An 11171-nucleotide genomic window follows, 5' to 3' on the forward strand; every position below is an offset into this window, starting at 1 on the left:
CAATGAGTTCACAAGGAAACATATGTATGATACAGAGTCTAATTTATTAGAACTATTTCTTTTGTCACAATCAGGAACTGTTTGGTAGGGTCCCTTTGTAATTAAAGGGTTAAGTGTATAATCCATACATCTATTTTCTAACTTTTTGTATAATACTATTTATATAATATTCAATTTAGAAGATTCATTTATATAATAACCAGTTTATTTGTTTTAAACATTTCCCTTCATTTGAGTACAGCAGGATTTTTGTGATGACATACAGTACTTGGTTTCCCAATGAGGCTGTTGGTACTTGGTACAGAGGACATATGGGGGAAGGGCCAGTATATCAATTATCAATATCTTTTCTCCAGAATATTTTCCCAATGGGGCTGATAACAGTAAATGGGAAAAGGAAGTGAATCAAAAAGGCATGCCGTGACCTTGTCAACTTCAGCACTGGGTACAGCGTTATGGTCTTGTTGTTGGAGGTCACAGATTGCAAATATTACAGCTGAAAGGTCATAAAGTAAACAATAATTCTGAGTAATTCAGAGGCTAGTTTGGGAATCTCAATCAGAGTGGAGAGATAAACCAACTGACACTTGGATGGACGAGACACAGAATAAGTAGAAAAAAGGGTACACAGCAGGAGTTGGCTTCACCGCAGAAGCTACAGATATGAAGGAAGTGGAAAGCAGAAGATGAAATGATTTGAAAATGACCATGAAGATCTCTAGAGTGGCTTGGTTTGAAGAAGACTAGGTGCTTGGGTATAATGGAGGGATATCATGGGGGTGTAGCTGTAGGGTTTGTGCGGTGGTGGTTAAACACTCTGCCTGTACGGATGGGAACTGCATGGAGACAGATATTCCTGTAAAGGTTTATTGCTGAACAATAACATTTACACCTGCCGCGTTCTCGTTCTTTCTCTTCTTGATCGTCCCTCTTTTCCCATCACACTCTCCCCGAAAGCAATCAGAAAAAACAGAAAGTCACATTAACGGAAACATATCCACAAACTGCAACAGAGAGCTCCACACAACTCAAAAACATTTCAAACTGCTCAACCAAATAAAACAACAATTGCAGGACGTAAGCTTACAAGAGGGGAGGTAAAAGCATCAGAGACAGTCTGAGTATCTTCTCAAAGTGCGTTACAAGAAAAGCAAAAGAAAGCAAAAAGAAATCTAGGAGATAATAATTCAGGTGGGTAGCTGCGTCAGCATGTGTAGGCGGCAAATGAACAAGTTATAGGTTTATTCTTCAAAAAGCTTCGTTCGTGGTTGTTTGTGTTATTCATCCAGGTGGATGCTGCACATTGGTGGTGGTGGAGTGGATCCCCATTACCTGTAAAGTGCTTTGAGTGGAGTGTCCAGAAAAGCGCTATATAAGTGTAAGCAATTATTGTTATTATTATTATTATTCCAAGTGAAATGGAGTTTATAGCAGATGTATAGCAGATGTTTGAGACAGTTGTCAAAAACCAAGTTCAATAAGAATCATCTGTCAGTAATTCATAATAAATTCTTGACGTCATTTAATCATAATATACAGTATGCTATACATGAACTCCCATTTACTGTAACAAATTTTTATTTTTAAAGTCTTCAGTCTGGACATCAAGTTTTTGAATTAATTTTAAAGTTTAAAAAAAAGATGTGTCTAAGTCACAGATTTTCTAAATTTGCAATATGGGACACAACAAGAATGGTCTGATTGCATTTGTTAGGCACTGTATTTTTTTAGGTAAGCAATCTTTTTTAAACAAGGTACTCAGAAGAAAACCTGAATTATCTGAGTAACTAAGATTGAGTAACTTTGTCCAGGGGGCTGGATTGGTCTTTAAAAGGTAAATTACTACATAAGACAGATGAGATCAGGTGGCAGCAAAAATGAGTAACCTACACACTCCTTCATGGATCATGAAGCATGGATCAACCAATGAATGTGATGCAGTATACTAGATTATCAGTCTATTCTTTCTCATAATAAAGGCATTTGGATTTTCCCAGGTAGTATACACATTCCTGTGTACCCCTAGAGGTTGGGAAATAGATGTTCTACACATCTGATGCTGCTGTACTTAAATTAATTCTGGACACGGTATGAAGAAGAATTTCAGATTGATTTTTTAATATCTTATAAATAAATCAATATGAAATATTTAACAATAGAAAAACAAATATGAAGGATTCTGAGGCTCCAAGTGACAGTTATCTTGGTTGCTAAACAATGGCACTTGGAATGTTCTGGACAGAAACAGAGGTCATGGAGGAGTAAGACGGGGCTTGGGGAGGGAGCCTGTTTTTATAGTTTATTTTCACTGAAGAACACCATTTCAAGTCACATGAACCTCACTGAATTTCTTTTACATAAACCAATTTTTTATATTTTACTATGCAGAACAGCGTATAATTTGCAAAAAGCCTTCCAGTCTTAACTAAATGAATAACACTGCACACACCCCTGTGCGCGTCTCCTTGTAAAGACCTGTAATTCCCTGTTTTGCTGACAACACTCTTTACACAACATACAGGGAGAGGGTGGTCTCCCAGCACTGTGATAAAGCTGAGCAACTCTATTCTGCTGTCTCCAGTGTCTCTACTGACCTAAACTACTAATGCCCTCAATTACAATAATAATTCCTTACATTAATATAGTGTAAGAGAATGGAGAAAGTATCGTCCTGATCCGCGGGATTCACGTTCCAGGCTTGGTATTCTGTAAGAACTATGTAATTTACGAACCCTGTGCGGTCTCCAGGCAAGGTAGCTGAGGTATCCAAGATAGGCGACGAGGGAGAGTGGTCGGCTATTCCAGGCAGGGTCATGTCCAGGTAGGAGGCAAGAGGAGAGGCAAACAAATCCGATAGGGGCGAGGCAAGAGTGAGAAATCCAAAATCAAAACCAAAGAAGCGATGTTGAGGGAGTCCAGACCAAGTAGAAAAAGGTACTGAGGAGGAAAGGGCGAGGTGAGCTCAGGAGGTGGAAGAGATCCTAATACCAAGCAATGTAACTGGGTGAACTGATTGTTGAAATAGTGAAGGAAGGGGTGTGTAAGGGAAGTTGGATAATGAGTCCAGCTGCAGCCATAACATATAGTGCTTTTCATTCTGGAAGAACTCAAAGCGCTTTAAAGGGTAAGCGTTTAAGTTGGAACCTTTTTTAAGTAGTCCCGTTTGGACCAAACCAGAGTGGAGTTTAGCTAGGGCACAGGCAACACCCCCCTCTCATACTTTTTGGAAAGATATCAAGTATAATTCCATTTTTTGGGGGGGAAATTAAGGCAACATTGACCTTGTTACATAAAGTGATGCCCCTACTGTATCTAGATTATGAAGACATAAATATTTCTCAATAAAACAGTTTGTGTTTTCCATATATAAACATACAGGTAAAAACATATTTAATATATTTGTAAAATAAAATTAAATGAATGCCATAAAGAATTTTGTTTTTCATACAAGGTGCTCAGGTGAAAAAAAAAACAGACATACTGTATCATCACACTTCAGATTGTTCCTTACAAAGCAAAGGTGATCACCATCTTTGGATATGAGACGGTTGTTACTGGAAGATGGCTTGGAGCTTCAGTGTCCAGAGTGGGAATAAAGGAAGAAATCCTTGACCTCAAAAAGTAGCTATAGATCTGGCAAAGACCTGTATGAAGCATATTATTCAATTAATGGGCAAATACTAGCAGTTGTGAAGTTGTATTTGTTCGTCATTATCTGCTTTTGTGCGATCTAAGAATACAAATACCATATACAATGCTGTCCGTAAATATTTGGACAGTGACACAATTTGTGTTTTGGCTCTCTACACCAGCACATTGGATTTGAAATGACTGGGGTTAACGTGCAGAATGTAAGCTTTAATTGGAGGGTATTTACATCCCTATTGGGTGAACCATATAGGAATCACAGCCCTTTTAGACATAGTCCTCCCATTTTAGGGGACCAAAAGTAATTGGACAATTGGCTGCCCAGTTGTTTCTTGGCCATCTGTGTGTTGCATTATGAGTTCATGCACAAGAGAACTAACAAAAGGTCTAGAGTTGATTCTAGATGTGGCATTTGCATCTGGAGTCTGTTGCTGTCCTCTCTAAACACGAGGACCGAAGAAGTGTTTTTGCCATTAAAGTTGGCCATCAGGAGGCTGTAAAATCAGACATAGCCAAAACATTAGGTGGGTCAATTAACTGTTTGGTACATTTATAGAAGCAAGAATGCACTCATAATCTTAGCAATAGCAAATGACCTGGAAGACCACAGTAGTGGATGAGTGAAGAATACTTTCAATTGTGAAGAAAAGCCCCTTTTCGACTGTTGAACAGGTTGGCAACACTCCAGAATGAAGGTATACTGTAGATGTGTCTAAGACTACCATAAAGAGAAGAATACACCAGCATAATGGCAGAGGGTTCACTACATGATGCAAACCGGTGGTAGGAAAGGCCAGGTTATGGTTTGCTTAAAAAGCACATAAGAAGCCTCCAGTGTTCTGGGACAAAGCTTTATGGACAGATGAGACAAAGATTAACCTGTACCAGAGTGATGGAAAGAAAAAAGTGGGGAGAAAAAATGGAACTGCTCATGATCCAAAGCATACCACCTTATCTGTGGAACATGGTGAAGGTAGTTTCATAGCTTGGGCATATTTCGATGCCAGTGGAACTGGCTCACTTGTCTTTATTAATGTGACTGCAGATGGCAGCAGCAGGATGAATACTGAAGTGTACAGAAGCAGCTAATCTGCTCAGATCCAATCAAATGTTTCAAAACTCATTGCAGCAGGACAATCTCTCCAGGGGGTGAGAACAAAGTAATGTAGCCAATTCATAGAGGAGGATTATTAGGAGGCATGGAAAATTTGGCCAGGACACCGGGGTTACACCCCTTCTCTTTTCAAGAAACACCCTGGGATTTTTAATGACCACAGAGAGTCAGGTCCTCAGTTTTACATCTCATCAGAAAGACGGCGCTTGTTTACAACATAGTGTCCCCATCACTATACTGGGGCATTAGGACCCACATGGACCGCTGGCTTGCTGGCCTCACTAACACCTCTTCCAGCAGCAACCTTAGTTTTTCCCAGGAGGTCTCCCATCCAAGTACTGACCAGGATCACACCTGCTTAGCTTCAGTGGGTTGCCAATTGTAAGTTGCAGGGTGACATGGCTGCTGGCTCTCATTGCAGCAGGACAATGACCCCAAGCATACTGCTAAAGCAACCATGGAGTTTCTCAGGGCCAAAAAGTGGAATGTTATTGACTGGCCAAGTCAATCATCCAGCCTGAATCCCATTGATGCATGTCACTTACTGAAGACAAGACTGAAAGGAAAAAGCCCCCAAACAATCAGGAAATGAAAATGGCAGAATTACAGGCCTGGCAGAGCATCACAAGGAAAGATGCCAAACGTCTGGTGATCTGTATGAGTCACAGATTTCAGGCAGTCATCAATTTACAATTACTTTTGGTCCCATGAAATGGGGGGAAATGTTTATAAAAGAGCTGTGATTCCTATATGGTTCACCCAATACATATGTAAATACCCTCGAATTAAAGCTGACATTCTGCACTTTAAACTCGTTGTCATTGTTTCATTTCAAATCCAATGTGCTGGTGTACAGAGCCAAAACAACTAAAATTGTCACTGTCCAAATAATGTATTTACGGACTGCACTATAAGCGTTTGGAGAGTAATCCAGTTGAATATGGCATGCTGCAATGTTTTCGCCAGAGGTTTAAGGGAGATCTCTGAGAAGCCAGACATGAGAAACACTTCTTTAGAAGATTGCTGGTCAATCCAGGGTCTGGTTTCATTCCAGTAGATCAGTTTTGTCCAGATCCTGAGTTATACAATGATTGCTCTTGCAGAGAAAGGTTGTATGCCCTTCGCTTTGCTGACACAAAGAGGCGACTGAAGCATGAGGAGGTTCTTGGCCAAACATCCTCATTTTAGCTGTTCTGGCTGTGATTTCACTTTCTCAGCCAATTCACATGATGCAGCTTCCCATAAATGTAGAGTATAAATATTGTCCTCCAATGGGACCTGATAAATTCCTGTTATTAAATTCCTTTACAACTCCATGAATCAAAAACAGAAATGGGGTTATTACATTGGATTTATTCCAAACTATACTATTGCATGGAGGGCCATGTTTCTGGAACCTCTTGAAACTTTTTACTTCTTAAAGCCATGATTCCTGCTGGAAATGACCTGGAGAAACATCAGTTTCAGAATTGGCTGTGTAAAAACTGAAACTGCTCTTTCAGAGCAGAGAATCCATATTTTAAAAAATCAGCACCCACATGCCTGAACAATTACCATCCTATTGCACTCACCCCCATCATAATGAAGTGCTTTGAAAATCTGCTTATTCCACACATTAAAGCCAGCATTCCAAAAACACTTAATCCTCTCCAGTTTGCATATCGCACAAACCGCTCCATGGAGGATGCAATCTCTATAGCTTTACACACCACACTTGTCACGCCCGACATCCCTCCCTAGAGGGCGCTCCACTGCTCTCATTATTGTTCGTGTCATTTAGCTCTCCAGGTGTACCCTTTTAGTGTTATTATTTAAAGACCAGCTCCTCCAGTCCTCGGGGCTCATCATTAGGGTAAGATGTCGCGAGGCCCGCCTAGCACCAGGAAACCCTACGTCCGTCTCCTGAGGGCATAGGCCTCATCCCCGACACCTCCCGTTTCCTGAGCCCGGGGTCTGGAGGATCTCGCCCCGTCACCCTTGGACCTCCATGTTTTGTTTGTCCGTGTGCTCCCCCCTCCCGGGGATTTTAACTTTGTCGCGTCCCAGGATGGATTCCTTGTTGATGGACTCTCGGATTGTGCTTTGACCTGCCTTTGGACCCGTTTGGATTTGGATGCCGTTTTGTCTTCCCTGTACACTGTCTCACGGATTGTCACTATTATTTTGTGCACTATTAAACCCCTGTGTGTTCCCTTTTACCACGCCTCCTGTTCTCTCCAGCTCTTACCGCATCGCATAGGGTCTTCTACAAGATCTGACACGGATTTCAGTCCGTGTTCGTGACAGAATGATGAGCCCCGAGGACTGGAGGAGCTGGTCTTTAAATAATAACACTAAAAGGGTACATCTGGAGAGCTAAATGACACTAACAATAATGAGAGCAGTGGAGCGCCCTCTAGGGAGGGATGTCGGGCGTGACAACACTAACCCACCTGGATAAAAGGAACACCTATACAAGAATGCTGTTCATTGACTTTAGCTCAGTATTTAACACCATCATACCCATAAAACTTTCTACCAAACTCAGGACTCTAGGTTTAGATACTACCCTCTGTAGCAGGATCCTAGACTTCCTCACCAGCAGACCCCAGACTGTCAGGATTGGCAACCTCACCTCCAACACGATCACCCTTAACACCGGTGCCCCTGAAAGCTACAGTACTGTAGGCTGTTGGTCTGGCACCAGCCTGCAAGGTGTTTTATCTCCTCCCTCTAGGCAGTCTCATGGTTGTCAGTGATCAGGCCCACGACTGTGGTATCGTCAGCATACTTGATGATGGTGTTTGTGCTGAACTTGGCAGTACAGTCGTGGGTGAACAGGGAGTAAAACACTGGGCTGAGCACATACAGTATGTCTCAACATCCAACATCCAACAGCCAAAGAGCTGATCTTTCACTTCAGGAGACAAGGAAAAGTCCACTCCCCCATCTACATCAAAGGGTCTGCGGTGGAGATGGTGAATAACTTCAAATTCCTAGGTGTTCACATCTCTAGGGACCTCACATGGGCACTTAACACCTCCAGTCTCATCAAGAAGGCACAACAGCGGCTGTACTTCCTGAGAAGGCTGAAGAAAATACACCTGCCTCCACAGATCCTCACCAACTTCTACAGATGTACGGTGGAGAGCATACTGACCAGCTGCATCACAGTCTGGTATGGCAGCTGCACTGCATCTGGAAGAAGTATCCAGACGCTCCAGTCACACACAACTAGACTCCAAAATAGCTTCTTCCCCAGAGCCTTCAAACTGGTGACTCCCCCACTCCCTCCCATCATACTATGATCTCTCCTGACTTCTTCCTGTACCCACAATGACTGTACTCCAACACCACTACATACACGACAACTGAATGTAAGCCGAAATTGTACTTAAAACTGTACTAGATGTAATATTTATTAATCACCATATTATTTTTGCACTGTTCCACAAATTACTTTTGCACTGTATTTGTCCTGTTGTATTCCTTTCTCTGTTTGCTTATTTGCAGAGTTTGATTACACTTTCATTTAGTTACACTGTTATTGTGTTACAGTCTATTGTCTTGTCTTCTGTTCTATTTATATACTGCACCTGAGTGACTAATGAGAAACACTTTTCACTATACTATGCACCCACGTAAGTATAATGACAAACAAAGCTGAATTGAATTGAATTCCATGTTTTTTAACATTGTACCCCCATCTGTCAGCAGATGTGCAGTACTATGTAGCAACATAATTAAAGTCAAGGGGAGTTAATCTTCAAAACTGGGGCTGTTTGTTTGGGTTTATCTAGAATTATTCACCCGTCTCTAAAAATTCAAAACATAGACAAGCCAGTTTGGAGGGACCTCTGTGTTCTCTCATGTCGTACTTTGCCTGTGGTTGAGTTACAGCCTGTGAGGTCCTATTGTCAAGCCAATAGATAGTCTTAGAACCTCATGCGTCACTTTCTAATTTTAGGCTAATGGTACTAATTTTCATGCTGTATTACAGTAATCCATGAGAGTTGGAATCCTTTGCAGATTACACTACAGTCAAAAGTTAAATTACAGTGGTTCTTGCTGGAAATTTTGCTTTTATACCAACCTCACCCCACCATAACAGGAGTCTAATAAGTTACTGCTGGAGATGGTAAACTAGACAAGGCAGGAGTCAGACATGTGCTGTACTGTGACATAGGACAGTGTGAGCAGGCAGCACAGTGTGTATTAAACAGGGGAAAGCAGCCAAAACAATTTCAAGGATGTAATCCAAAAAACAGTTGTAATTTTTTTTGATTCATTAAATTGAATATAAGCAATTTATTAAATTAATTTATTAAATTAGGATGTATAAAAATGTTCATTATTTCACCCATGTACTGCACAGTGATCCTTTAATTGGTTAGCAATGCTTTAATTTGAATCATACTGTATATTCAACAGTTCATACAATTTTTTTTAATTAAGACACTCTGATTAAACCTACAGGCAAAGCTCCTTTTGACACAATAGTCACAGTTTGCACATAAAGAACACACACAAGTGCTTTCACGGGCCCAATGGTGGTATTCCCCTGATCCTGCAGTCCTGTGTCAAAGTTACTGGTACATCAGACATTTTTAATTAGAGCATTTCAGACTTTGAATACTGTCTTTTCCCAGGCTGGAGGTTTGATACCTCAAGAGGAGGAAGAGAGCCTCTATGTATTCGCTCAAATTAGGGTTCTTCACTCCTGGAAACTAGGGCGAGTGGAGAGAGGTTCAAGAAAAATTATAGGACATTTCTCTAAAGGTTTTCAGAGATGTGAAAACTGCTCTGAAGTTGCGTGAGAATGTAATATAAGCTTCTTAATTAGAAACTCTGGTGCTGCTGAAAGTCTCACATGATAATTAGGAAGAGAGGACAATTTAGAGGGCTGTCTTGGCCCTGTAGTGGTGAACAGGGGGATTCTTTCCACTGTAAATGAGTTTTAATCCTCTGCAGATGATACTGCAGTGGGAAGTTAAATCACAGTGGTTCTTGCTAAGATTTGGTGCTTTATACCATCTAGCCTCACCACACCCTAACAGTGCTGCTCCTTGGGGAATCCTGGTATCCGACCTGAAATATAACCATGGAACTGTTTATCACAAGGGACACTTTATGCAAAGCTGATTCTAGATTCATTTGGTGGTGCTTTTGGAATAGATGCATCTATTTAATACCCTCCATTTATTGCTTTTAACATGAGCCTATAATACTTTACTGCTTGAGATGGTAAAGCAGTGCTAGATAAGGCAGGAGTCAGACATGTGCTGTACTGTGACACAGGACAGTGTGAGCAGGCAGCACAGTGGGTGTGTGAAACAGCGGAAAGCAGCCAAAACACTGTTCAGGCTGCAATTCAACCATGGACAAAAATATATCATGAGAAAACAGAGAAGAGTTACTCCCTCTGCCTAAGTTTGCCTAAGTTTTGCCTAAGTTTTGATTCTTTAGACACGGGACAATAATTCTAGATAAACCCAGACAGTTACTGTACAATTCTGAAGATCAACTCCTCTTGACTTTAGTGTTGCTACATGGCACAGTTTGAAATGCTCCATTTACGAATGTGAGCTGTATATAAATATATAAGTGTGGATCAGTCTGAGCGTGGACTGTGTACTGAGAGTCTCATTCCACATCACAGGTCTCCACAAAGCCGGTGAGCCAGTGACTATGACACAGGATTGCGGTCCGTGGCGCCCTTGAGCTTGTGATTCTGTACTGCATATATTGTTAAAGAGAGCTTTATTATGTGTTTTTTCCAAATTTACAAAATACTAAATGTTTAATAGAAGTTCCGAATTACATTGCTAACAAATTAAAGGGGCGCTTTGTAATACGTGTGTATGTAATGATATTTTTTTAATATTACCCAATAAATATATAACCCACAGATAGATCATTTTTCTAAGTTTGAAGTACAGATTAATCTTCCCCTTGACACCGTTATTCTGATACATCACACAGACGGATTTTGTCAGAAGCAGCTGTTAAACTAGCGCGGGTTCAGGAAGCAGCAAACACAGGGCAATCACTGGGGTAAAAAAGCGTTGAGGCTTTAATTGCAGAACAAAATGATCAGAGTCAGTCATACGTAATGTAGACAAGATCTTAAAACAAAACAGTGAGGTGAAGGTAGTTAGAGTGCAAGCAAGTGTACCGAAACAGTACACAGTGAATTCCTTCCTAATTTACAGGTCCTATTACTAAGGGCTGTGTACAGTTATAAAACCCATTTTCCGAGATTTTCATTTGCAATGACTTTTCAGAATGTTTGCCTTTCACTTGGGGTTGTGTGTTGCAATATATAAATGAACGTGAAATACATTCTGATTGAATGTGTCTTGTTTGGACTTTCGCAAAATGTGTTAAGTTGGAAACGGTGTTTAGACTTTCTATAAGCATATAGAGTTTC

This window comes from Atractosteus spatula, chromosome 20, assembly GCF_055471065.1.
Source record: "Atractosteus spatula isolate fAtrSpa1 chromosome 20, fAtrSpa1.hap1, whole genome shotgun sequence".
Taxonomy (NCBI): Eukaryota; Metazoa; Chordata; class Actinopteri; order Semionotiformes; family Lepisosteidae; genus Atractosteus; species Atractosteus spatula.